This window comes from Myxocyprinus asiaticus, chromosome 20 (assembly GCF_019703515.2).
Source record: "Myxocyprinus asiaticus isolate MX2 ecotype Aquarium Trade chromosome 20, UBuf_Myxa_2, whole genome shotgun sequence".
NCBI lineage: Eukaryota > Metazoa > Chordata > Actinopteri > Cypriniformes > Catostomidae > Myxocyprinus > Myxocyprinus asiaticus.
In genome coordinates, this window is record NC_059363.1 from 11021338 (window position 1) to 11035564 (window position 14227).

The window sequence follows — 14227 nt, forward strand, 5'->3', positions numbered from 1 at the left end:
TGTGTGTGGTGGCTCTTGATGCCTTGACCCCAGCCTCAGTCCATTCCTTGTGAAGTTCACCCAAATTCTTGAATCGATTTTGCTTGACAATCCTCATAAGGCTGCGGTTCTCTCGGTTGGTTGTGCATCTTTTTCTTCCACACTTTTTCCTTCCACTCAACTTTCTGTTAACATGCTTGGATACAGCACTCTGTGAACAGCCAGCTTCTTTGGCAATGAATGTTTGTGGCTTACCCTCCTTGTGAAGGGTGTCAATGATTGTCTTCTGGACAACTGTCAGATCAGCAGTCTTCCCCATGATTGTGTAGCCTAGTGAACCAAACTGAGAGACCATTTTGAAGGCTCGGGAAACCTTTGCAGGTGTTTTGAGTTGATTAGCTGATTGGCATGTCACCATATTCTAATTTTTTGAGATAGTGAATTGGTGGGTTTTTGTTAAATGTGAGCCAAAATCATCACAATTAAAAGAACAAAAGACTTAAACTACTTCAGTCTGTGTGCATTGAATTTATTTAATAAACGAGTTTCACAATTTGAGTTGAATTACTGAAATAAATGAACTTTTCCACGATATTCTAATTTATTGAGATGCACCTGTATATATATATATATATATATATATATATATATATATATATATATATATATATATATATATATAAAACAACATTACATAAAAAATTACATACAAAACAAAATCACAAAATCAATCTCAACTGTAAGGTTAACTAATATAGAAAATTAATATAATACACACAGCATGTATCAAAGCAATTACTGTGATTAACTGAAAATAACACCTGGATTGTTTACAAATATCCATACTGCATTCACATAAGCATATTATTTTGAATGTTTAATGGGAAATGTAGACAGCAGAAAAGCTGATTGGATATTAAAAGCAAGTGTATCTCTATTCTATGTTAAAATGACAGAGAGCAGCTTCTCTGGCTCTGCAGCTGGTTTCTGTAGAGACAGGTACATTAATATTGATAGTGCTGTACAAAGCACCCTTGCTGTGAATAGGTAACACACCAGACTGGACAGAGTGTGTTTAGATACAGAGAGCCCTTCATACAGTCAAGAGGGCACCTGTGACACAATGACAGAGTGAAAAGGGCTATTACTTAAACACACACCTACATTTGTTTCAGTACATTAGAGAGGACATCTCATTGATGCTCTGGTTTTTCATACGTAGGTAATAATATTTGCTATACCCAAATCCAACCCCTACCTCTAAACCTAAGCCTCACAGAAACGTGTTAACATCAGCAGATAAAACATGATATGGCAGATTTATTAGCCTTTCTGAACAAGGGAGGACCACCTTGAATGTTCTCACCAGTTGGTTTGTGTTATTCTTCACTATAGTAGTAGTACATTAGAATGATGAACCAAACCATGACTCTACCACTTACAGAACATTTTTTGCATTCTTAAATTTTTTTAGGATATTATTTGGCCCATTTATGAATCATTTTGAACTACTAAGTATGGTCCTCAAAAATGTGGTTCACACTGACAGTGTTTCAGTCGCTGGATGATGGCAAGTTGCTGTACTGTTGGTTACTAGTAAGAGTTTTTTGTCTAGTGCAGCATCCAGCTGTATCAGGAGGAGGCAGATCATGTGAGTCATGTCGTTGCTCATTTGCATAAAATTAAACTCTGCTCATATATGTCGCATCAACAATGTTTGCCGTTGCTTATATCAATCTAAAAACACCAACTCTCATTGAAAATTAATAACTTATGGTTGCATTGTTATTGCAAATTAATGTCTGTATGAATGCACAATAAGGTATTTTACAATACATTCAAGGATTTTCAGAAGTTTGTCCCACAAAAGTGTAATAAAACAGGGACACACATACTGTATATACCTTTGACGACTCTTCCTCAAGAGAAAAACACAAAATCAAAAATGTGAAAACAATTACATCTAGCCTCCTGAGAACATAGTATAACTGTGACAAATAAGAAGCAAATCTCTGGAGCATAAGTAAAGATGGAGGATTATGCCAAAGTGAGCTTTTACTCTCAATAGCAGATAACAAATTCCAATAACAGAATTATGAAGGTTCAAATACCACAGCACTTTAAAGCACTTGAGTTTAATAATAATAACAATTATGGTGGAAGTTCATATATATATACGTATATATATATATATATATATATATAGTTGCAATAAAAATTATTCAACCCCCCTGACCAGCAATACGCTCTGGTGATGTGAAGTAAAACACATCAACTAAAACCTCAGTAAACAGTCAAAGTAAGTTTTTAATACACATTTGAGTGATTTTGAGAACAAAGAGTTCAGTTTACTCAAATTTTTAAATAAAAAATTACTAATTCTCTCCACAAATGTCATGTCAAAAATATTCAACCCCCCCTAAAGTAAATAATTTGTGGAGTATCCTTTACCCTTAATAACATCAAATAAATGTTTCAGGTAAGTGTTCTCAGGCATCGGACACTTCTACTCTGTTGGAATTTTTACACATTTCTCATGAGCAAAAGCTTCCAACTCATTGACATTCTTTTGTTTCTGTGCTGCCACTGCTTCCTTGAAATCCCAACAAAGGTTTGCAATGGGATTTTAACGATGGACTGAAAGGGCCATTCAAGGACATTCCACGACCCATCCTTGAACCAGATTTTGGACAACTTGGATGTATCCTTGGTGTTATTGTTGTCTTGCTGGAAAGTCCAGTGATCACAGAGCTTCAATTTACACACTGAAGGCATCGCATTTTTGCCAAAATGGCCTGATATCTAAAAGAATCCATGGCGTCAGTCCCATATTCAGGATAGCCATTTCCTGCAGCCGCAAAACACCCCCAATGCTTGACTGTGGAGATGGTGTCGTTCTTGTCATCACTTTGCCTTTCTTACTCCAGACGAAATGCCGACCCATGGGTCTAAAACTCATTTTCAGTTTAGTGTTATATATCCATAAAATCTTCTTCCAGGACTCCACAGGGCTTTCCAAATTCCTTCTTGAATATTCAAGTCAACATTTCCCTTGGTGTAGTTTTGATTACTTCCACACCCAAGAAGGTTGCTGTTGTACCATATTTTAAAAATGTATGAATGATGCTGCCAACTGTGTCTATTGGAAATTGAAGTGCCTTAGAAATGTACTTTTAGCCATGGTCTTTTCTAGTGTAATGAAATAATCTCCTTTATTAGCTTTTGTGATAGCTTATTTTTAATTACATATTTTGCATAGAAACACATTTTTACTTATGACACTAAACGTACATTTTAAAACTTAAATAAGTGCCATTGTAGAGTGATGGCTTAATTTAGTTTTAAAACAATTACTTGTGTAGCTTTACATATATTTGTGTGTGAAAATATTATTTGGAAATATATATACTGTACAGTATATAAATAAATACATAAATTTAATAGATACATATAATATATTTATTTTATTTATTTTTTTCAAATTCCTCATTTCATCTTATATGCTCAGGCTTTTGTTGAGATCAAGAAGAGTGCAGCAAAGTACATCCAACTAAAACACACATCACCTTCACCAATAACCAGAAGTACATGCATGCGATGCCCTGTGATCAAAATCTAAATCTGTACAAGGACTCACAACATTAGTGGGATTGGATCCCTTCAAAGCGTAGCTCATACATCATGTGCATTTAATTCACAAAAGATACTCTAGTTTATTAGCACAGAAGCAATGTCATAGATTGGTACTTTTAGAGCTTCCTGACATAGAAAAACACATTCTGAAAGGCAGCTGAGATGTCTTGTGATTCTGCTCATATGTGCACAAGTAAACAAGCACAATAACTCAAGAACCAACACCCAACAACCAACACTTAACAAAAAAACAAAACAAAACAAAAAAAACATTTTGACACACTGTCCAGCTCCATTGTGTAATTGAGAGGCTTTTGGTCTATAAGCATGAAAAAGATTACTTTCCAATCTCCTTCTTCCTATCTCCCATGCTGAAAATATGCAGAAAAACAGAGTGTGAGGAATATTGCAAACGCACTAGAATCAAGCGGTGACAGCGATGTCCTGCATTGTGACATGCTATTCTCCATCTAAAAGTTCTGGTTCACCCAAAAATGCAAATTCTGTCATAATTTACACCCCTTATGTTCTTCAAAACCTGTATGAGTTTCTTCCTTACATGGAACACGAAAGGTGATGTTAGGCATAATGGTAGATATAGTCACTATTCACTTTCATTGCATTGTATTTACTGTTTTTCTCTGATACCATATACTGTTAAGTAACGGAGTAATCTAAACCATTACACATATGCACATACATTGATTAATTTGGCAACAGACAGCCTTCGAATACCTGGCTGCAAGAAAACTTCCTCTCAATCATAGGTAATTTGTTAGGACAACCGCAAAATTAAAACTCAGATCAAGATAAGATCAGGAACAAAGAAAACTTTGCATACCAAAAAACAAAAGTGCTAGTGACATCATAGGTGTCTGGAGTCAAATATGATTCATCCTATACAATAGATCATCAAAGATATCTTTAACTTTGTCCACTTGATTAGCAAAATTAAGTAAAAGAGTTTCTCAGTCCAAATTGTGACAAGTTAAAATGAATGTAAAACAGCAAACAAATACTTTAATTTACATTAAATTGTGAGTTTTTTGTACAAGATTACCTCAATAAGCTAACTGGTCATTCAGATGCAAGCACTGGAAATGTAACAGAGTGAGAGGTCAGATGAGGCAGGTGTGAGGTGTGTGTTTGCATCCACAGTGTCTTGGCCCCATCTGCTCACTCTGACCTGTGAGGTGAGATGTGTGGACAGCTATCCAAGACAGTAAACCACCAAAACAAATATATTCAAGTGCATGGCTTTAGGCTGGTTTAAACACAACCCCAAAAAGTCAAGCTCAACAACAAGAATATAAGCATTCCTGTAGCTCATGTATTAAATATTAATAGATAATTATCTTGAAATCAATTACTGATATTCAGTTTCATTGTTGTAAGCAAATAAAGCATCAATCTATATATTTATCCTTTTTGAGGATCAACAATGTGTGATATGACACTAATAGTTTGACTTGGCAGCATCCAATGTAGTAAAAAGAGATTTGGGTGGAACCAAAAAAACAAAAAACAAAACAAAACAAAAAAATGATTCTGAATGGGTTCATGTTTAATATTTAATAAAAAATAAACTGTGCATATTTGAAATAATGCATAGTTGTGGTGACTAATGATTGTGCTTCTTGTACTCTGCTGCAGTCTGAGTTCACTACCTGAATTTTCAACATCAATTGTGCAGGGTATATTCTTAAAATAAAGACACAAACAAAAGGAATCTTCTTTTCCAGAACATAAAAAGCAATGAGCTCTGTTGTTGTAGTTTTAAACGCCTATCATTCTGCGCTGGCAATACAATATGTTTTTATTTCTCCTTTCTTATGCAGATGAGGCAGCCTGCCTTTCTGCAAATTCCACAGCTGTAAATGTGAAATCAGCCTTTATAACTGCCTGCAATCATCAGAGACCAGACTACTTCAAGACACCCTGGTAATTTGATGATGTTTGTGGAATGAATCACTGATGAGACTTTTTGTATTTTGGTTTGGAGAATCAGATGCTTCTTTAGGGGTACAGAGACAAGGAGAGGTACTATGCCCTGCTAAAAAGCACACCCAACACTTTATCCCTCTCCTCGGCTGATTAGCCCGATTGGGGGCCGGCCGTATGCACTCGTGGCCCGGCCCTGCCCTCCTCCTCGTCACACCAATATTAAAGGAATGTTCCGGGTTCAATACAAGTTAAGCTCAATCGACAGCATCTGTGGCATAATGTTGATTAGCCTACCACAAAAATTAATTTTGACTTGTCCCTCCTTTTCTTTAAAGAGACCATATTATGATAATTTACTGTAATGATGCTGCTGGCACTGACAATAATGAAGACGATGATGACTGAATGAAGTGCAATTTATGATATCCAAATAACCCTAACTTTAAACATGAAACATAAGCATAAACATGAACTTGACTTGACTTGGCTTGACATAAACTATGACTACGTTACCAAACACAACCAAAGTTACATTCAACAATACCTGACAAGGGACAATGGAAAACATGAAGGCTAAAATACTAGACATGGGAGAACACATGACAAAAATGACCAATGAACAGACAGAACTGATAACAAGATAACAAGACAATGAACCAATGAAAACAAGACACATGAACATGGAGGGAAAACAGGATATCACATGACTAGGGAACACATGACATGAAACAGGAACTAGAATACAAAATAAAAGACATGATATACATGAACACACACATTAAACATTACATTTACAGGTTCATGATTTTATTTTGGGGGTCTACTAGAATAGGTTTACATGCTTTAATGTTCAAAAAACACCATGTTTTTGTCATACTATACATTTATGCTAAACCTATTTTCATCCTCTGCTCAAACGCTCTGATTTAGGTCCTGTCCCTTTAAAGCCCCCTTTCCGAAAAGTCCAGTCTGCTCTGATTGTTCAGCTGGCCCAGTCTGTTGTGACTGGTCAACCGTGTGTCATAAATGTAACGCCCCTTACCATAACTGAGTTTCAGGCTTCCTTAACAGTTGTAAACACTATTGTAACTATGGTAACAGTGGCATCGGTTTTTGTCGTACCAGCTCTAGCCCGAGTCCGATAATGAAAGTTTGGAAAAACAAGCTGATCGACCCAAACCACCATTGCAAGCACGACTTGAGCAGGACGTTTCACAGTGGTACTTTTTACTCTTGTAGCTTTCTTACAAGTACACTGTTGATTATTCTGAACCTAACAAAGCTTCAAGTAAAAGACATGTAGTGCATCTAAGTTAGTCATCTTTTGCTGGAATGGGTGCAGCCGAACTTTTTGCATCCGAGCTATGAACAGAGAACAGAGGCTTACTCCTGGTTAGTGAGCAAGTTAGCCGTGGACTACCATGGATAGTGGCCGTAACATTACAGCTTGTAATTATATAATTATATAAGACTCTTGAGATCGACCATTTTGTTACACAGTTTTAGGTAAAAGCCGGCCCACAGCTGAATAGTAAACACTTACCAAAACAATAACACTACATAGCAAGTTAGCTGAGCACTACCGTGGATTGCAGATGTAAAATTACTGTTTTTAAAAATAAATCCATCTCCACACTTGATCAATATTCATGATAGTAAGAACGGCAAACAATCTGCATAATTCTACACAATTGTAGGTAAAAATGGGCCCGCAGCTGATTAGTAAATCTATTTCAACACAATAACTTTAGCTAGCAGATTAGCAGAGGCCTACAGCTGTGCACAGGGTGTACACCGTAGCTAAAACACAAAACTCCATATTTGAACTCTCAGTAGCACATACATCCATAAATAATCAAGCATAGTTACAGGTTGTGATTCTGAAGTGCCAAATTGTCCGACTCGATGACGGGAGACCATTTCCTCGCTCTGTCGATGGGTGGTACGGCTGCTGATTCTCGGCGGGCTGGCAGAGAAATCAGCGACGTCGACTTGATTGAAGATGGAAGAGAAATCTTTTATCTCTTCACTTCTGCAGGCAAACGGATGGAGATGCGGATTGCTCAGCGGTCTCCTTCGGATCCATTAGAGTGTTCGGTGGAACATAGAATAATCTCAACTCGTCCAGTGAGATGGAGATTGTATGGCCACAGTTTCAAGTCGGACGTTACTTCCTTTGCCACGAGGCTACACCTGAGAGCAGCGATGAGCCGCGTCTACGCACGGGAGCAAAGTTGCTGGAAGCAAATCCTGGAAGCATTTCAGAGGTATTTCTACTCCTGATGATGTCATGGTTGAGGTGCGTTCTGTTGTGTGCCTTCATCGCTTCATCGGATTTGTAGTCTGTTTTGGACTCTCTTTGTTTGATTTTGGCACGGTTTTTATAAGTAAGATTTATGACTTGTTATGTGGGCCTGAGTTAGGTTTTACGACTGTGTTAGGTCTGCCTTTGTCTTCTATCTGAATACATGAGGCCCAACATGGCTATACTTCTGAATAAGTGACTATTTTAATGTTCAAAAATTGGCCCCCATTCACTTCCATTATAAGTGCCTCAACTGGAACACAGATATTTGCTTTTTTAAAAGAAAAGGAGGGATGGGACAAAATAATTTTTGTAGTTCTCAACATTGTGCCACAATTGCTGTCTATTGAGCTTAACTTGTATTGAACCCAGAACATTCCTTTAAAGTGGTACTGAAGACTCATATATATCAAATGCCCTGATACAATATGCTTGTACAGCCCAAGCTCTGTTTTACGTTGTGTAAAAGGTTATGCAATAAAAGTATAAATAAATGTCCCTGACACTTTCCAGATGGCCAAACGTCCCCCACAGAGGGCAGCTCCGGCCGTGGCACGAGAGCCAGACTGAGAGAAATCTGGCCTATGACTCCAGCACTGACCCAACAACACCAGTCCTTTGGCCTAGGAGACACCAGGTCATCCACCTGGACTGTTAGGCATGTAGTTTTAATGAGAGGACAGGTGAACTTTGTCTTGCATAAACAGGTGCTGGCATGGTCACTTTAACTACAAACAACAGTAATGTACTAAAAACACGTACTTAAAGAATAGTTGTAACCCAATATTACAATTCTGTCATCATTTACTCATGGATGCATACACCGATCAGCCACAACATTAAAACCACCTGCCTAATATTGTGTAGGTGACCTTCGTGCTGCCAAAACAGCGCCAACCCGCATCTCAGAATAGCAATCTGAGATGCTATTCTTCTCACCACAATTGTACAGAGCGGTTATCTGAGTTACCGTAGACTTTGTCAGTTCAAACCAGTCTGGCCATTCTCTGTTGACCTCTCATCAACAAGGCGTTTCCATCCGCAGAACTGCCGCTCATTGGATGTTTTTTGTTTTTGGCACCAAGTAAATTCTAGGGACTGATGTGTGTGAAAATCCCAGGAGATCAGCAGTTATACGACAGAAATACTCAAACCATCCCATCTGGCACCAACAATTACGCCACAGTCCAAGTCACTGAGATAAAAAAAAAAAATCCCATTCTGATGGTTGATGTGAACATTAACTGAAGCCCCTGACCTGTATCTGCATGATTTTATGCACGGCTGATTATATAATCACATGGATGATTGTTGGTGCCAGACCGGGCTGGTTTGAGTATTTCTGTAACTGCTGATCTCCTGGGATTTTCACACACAACAGTTTCTAGAATTTACTCAGAATTGTACCAAAAACAAAAACAAAAACATCCAGTGAGTGGCAGTTCTGTGGATGGAAACACCTTGTTGATGAGAGAGGTCACCAGAGAATGGCCAGACTGATTCGAGCTGACAAAGTCTACAGTAACTCAGATAACCGCTCTGTACAATTGTGGTGAGAAGAATAGCATCTCAGAATTCTATTCTGAAATGCAGGTTAGCGCTGTTTTGGTGGCACGAGGGGGACCTACACAATATTAGGCAGGTGGTTTTAATGTTGTGGCTGATCGGTGTATATTCAAAGAAATCAGCAGTGAAATCACTCTGTTTACTTTTGTTGCTCTGTGTGTAAATATAACGATCATAAAACAGGAAAATGTTGTAGACCAGATCCTCTGTGATCAAGATACCCACATACAGTATATGCAAATGCTGAAGAGTTCATTACCTCAGCCTGAGTGATGGGGTCTGGCTGATTCCAGCGTTAACTGACGTCCAGGAGCGGGCAATGAGGACACAAGCAAAAAGGGGGTACATATCTCCTGCGCCGAGACTCCTGCTGTAATGCTGTACTCCTTTCATGTCTCCTTTTATCAAACTCTGCCATAGCCTGCAGTAGTCAAGTCTGAAGTCCTGGTTCAGCACCTTGGACAGGGACACAACAAAACATTCCATTAGTGTTTGGGGCATTTGAACAAATACAACAGAGGCATAATTAATATTCAGAGTTAAGTGAATGAAAACGTGTGTTTAGTGATATTGTTAGTTTTACAGAAAGACAGAAGAGATTACTTGATAGTTGCTAATATGACGTCTAGAGGGTAAAATTAACAACTTCTGTTGAATTCAAGATCAGCAAATCCAGATAAAGACTTAACTGGAAAATGTATTGCTGTAAATCTTAATATACAGGTATAAACCAGATTATACACATGTAAATCTGAATATATAGGAATCAACCCTAACTTTATTGTTATACCTGTGAATATATAGTTGTAAATGTGATTATATAGTTATAAATGCCGAATATATAAATGTATCTCTAAATATATTGTTGTAAGTCTAATAGCTGTAAATTCGAATTTGTGATTATAAATATTGAATAAATAGTTTTAAACCTGAATAAATATTTATAAATCAAATATTTAATGGTAAATTCAAATATACAGTATAGTTATCAATCTTGAATATTCTGTATAGTTGTAAAGCCTAAATTTATATTTATAAATCTCAATATATACTAGTAAATCTGAATTTATAGTTACATATTCAGATTTAAAATTAAACATTGGGATTTACAACTACATATTCAGAATTTATAATTATATTAGGCTTTACAAGTATATATTTGGATTTATAACTATATTTCAGGATTTAAAACTATATATATATATATATATATATATATATATATATATATATATATATATATATATATATATATATATTTATTTATTATTATTATTATTATTATTATTATTATTTTATTTTATTTTATTTTATTTTATTTTATTTATTTATTTATTAATTTTTATTTAGTTTCTGCCAAGAAATAACTAAAGTCACAAAATATCTGCTTGGATATCTCTAAAGCTCAATTTAATTTGTTTTAAATGATGAGACATGGCATTATGGTGCCTTGAAAGCCAGCCTGAAACCAGTTTCCTGAGGTGCCAGGTACTCTCATACAAAAACACGCAGTTTGTTAAGTCATTGCCTGACTCAGCAGTGAGACAGCAAAGCAGTTCCTTTAGGTTTTGGACAAACCAGCTCTATAACTGCTTACAAGCATCAATGTAAAATCAATGTAAAATATTAAGCAATAGACAAGACTAGAAACCCTTCAGAATTAAAGACAAAAACATTATTTGAATAAAAGACTGGCAGAGATACACTACAACATATAGCATTAATGATATATGTCCGTTGCTACTGCTTCAACAGGGTCTGGGTTTGGAGAAATAACCCGACTGACATTGCATAAAGCGTTTTGCCAAAGATGTCATGGCACCAACAGATGTGAAAGTATTTATTATGAAACAACCCCCAATGCAATTATTCCTCCCATACTCGCTCTTTGAAGATAAGTTGCGATAATCATCTCCCCTCAGCTGAGTTATAATGTGTGAAGTAGGATGAGAAAATGTCATTCTGAAGCCCTGAGAATAAACCAAACTCCTGTCTGGTGTCCCTAAATTGTTTACCCTAATTAATTAAATTAATTTAAGAAAAATTCATTTAAATTATTAATTTTGCAAACAATGAGATACATGTTCTTTGGATTTACGTGAGATGATTCATTAGTTGTCTTTTTTTTTTATGTGGGTTGAAGTGTGCTCTGTAGTGCTTTTGCAGATTTGTGGCGAGACAAAAAAAAACATGCACAGATGAATACATACACACAAATAAGTACGTGCACACAGAGCCTGGAAGTTCATTCCAAATGAAGGACTTGTGAATTGTTGTGATTCATCGTAAATTGCTTTTTTGATTGTGGTGATCTAAATCCATTGTGTCATCCCAAATGTAAAACAGTTACAGTGCAATGTGACTCGACAGCAGACCCGTTGCTCTGAGTGGTGTGAATGACCAAACACTGTGAAGAGCTCCTTTTATTAAAATAGACACATGTGTCCTATTCAATACTGGTGGTCTATTAAGACAGAAATTGCAGGCAATTATGGAATTATGGCTGTTAAAAAAAAAAAAAAAATGAAAAAAAAAGACAATACTCTGTATTTATATACGAACTGATTAATACTAATGAAGAACACGTATTTAATGTGTAATCATGTTGTAAACTGTAATGTGATAAAATGAAACAAGAACTGTTATGAAAAAAGAAAAATGAAACCAAAATAAATACTTATATAAATCTAACAAATAGGCATATTAAAGGAAAACACTTAAATAAAGAAATAAACAAATATAAAAAATAAACAATTAAATAAATATTCATATAAATAAATGTATGTGTGATCAAGTTGTAAAACAAAACAAAAAAGTAACAAGAACTGCAATGTAAAATGATTAAAACCAAAACAAACAAATAAATGAACAAATACACAAACATTTAAATAGACAAACACATGAACATACATAAAAATAAAATAAAAAACTATTAAATTTTAAAATGAATGAATACAGTACATATAATGCGTAACAAGTTTTAAAACTCAAGAATCAAGGACAGTAAAGAGTAATGAAACCAAAACCAGAATAAACAAGTAATTATATATATATATATATATATATATATATATATATATATATATATATATATATATATATATATATATATATTAAAATAAATTAACACATAAATAAAGATACATTTAAAAAAATAAACAATTATAAACATATTTTAAATAAATTAATGGATAGAATGTGCAATCAAGCTGTAAAACAGTAAATATAACAAAAGAGTAACAAGACCTGTAAAGAGTGATGAATGATGAAACCAAAACAAATGAACAAAACTAAACTAAGATCTAATAAGGCAAACATCTAAATAAATAAATACATAATTTGGTTTAATTATGTATTAATTAATTATGCATTATTTGATTAGAAGTTTTTTTTTTTTGTTTTGTTTTTTTACATCAGCAACAACAAAAATGACCTTTGTCCCTAACTTTACCTAACTTTTACCTATTTATTTACTTATGTACTGTGTAAAAATATATTAACATTTATGACAGCTTGTCAAGTATGCAGAAAGGTCATGCACTGAGATCAATCAGTAAGTTATACTCGAAGAAGCTCACAGTAATAATCACTACACTAAGAGCAATGGATCCTGGGATGACGGAGGACCCCGAAGGCCTGATTGGGCATGCATAGACTGCTAGAGGAGATTAAGTATGCTAATAAACACTTTAGGATGCAGCGGATGAGAGGCTCATCAACAGTCCCCTTGGAGGGAAGACACAGACGATTATCCCAAGGCAGGGCACCATGCGAAGGGTATACGAAAGGCAGATCAAAAGGAGTTGTGTGGACCCAACTGAACTTAACGCAGGGGAAAAGAAAGTGAGTGAAGCTATTTAAAGGTTAATCTTTACACAAGACCAGTCAAATGTTTGAACACACATACTCACCTTATGTGGTGAGCAAAAATTTCAAACAAATCCATCTAATATTTTAGAATCTTTAAAGTAGCCACCCTTTGCCTAAATTACAGCACTGCACACTCTGGGTATTCTCTCAACCAACTTCATGTGGTGTCACCTGAGATGGGCTGCTGTTCCTTCACAATCTGGTCCAACTCATCCATAAAAATAAATAAATAAATAAACAAGCACAATTTTATTTGTCTACAAAACTGACTTGAAACATTTAAGCAAAAGCCTTATGATCCTGGAGTTTCCATTATTATCACTGGGCCACTAGCCAGTTTCAGAACAGTTTCAACAAATGCAAGAGCATTTACAAACTTGAAATGTACTATATACAATACATATGCACTATATACTATATATACAGTGTAGGAGCTCATGGGCTGAAAAATCGTAAATTTCCATGCTCAGAGGCCCCTGGAAATTCCTCAAAAGCCATAAAACTAAGAGCTCACAAAATGGCTCCTTAAAGTCTGGCATAACCCAGCTAAATGAGATAAGGATGACCATCTGTGTAACTTAATCATCTTGAGAAACAAGGGCAGATCTGTCCGAACACACACTTGGCAAACCCCCACCACTGGAAAACACATTCCAAGAGAGAGACAAATAACCATTGGAGACCCATGAAAATCTAAGATACTCCTTATTCTGAACAACAACCTATTTTCTAGGCTCCAAATTAGTCATGAGACATACTCTCTGATGAGTATTCTGCAAGCAGCAGCTAAAAAAGAAGTCCCCTTTTTTCATTCATTAAGTAACACAAACACTTAAAATTTTGACATTTCCTGTGTTACATGACTATCATCATTGGTTCTTATCATCACTGTTGAACTTCTCTTTTAGCAGAATAAACTAATGCTCATAA

The 14227-nt window shown here is 35.6% G+C and overlaps 1 pseudogene; it reads right to left on the reverse strand.

Moving 5' to 3' along the window:
• Positions 1 to 14227, reverse strand: part of LOC127411569 (aarF domain-containing protein kinase 1-like) — a 195830-nt pseudogene that overhangs the window by 35022 nt on the left and 146581 nt on the right.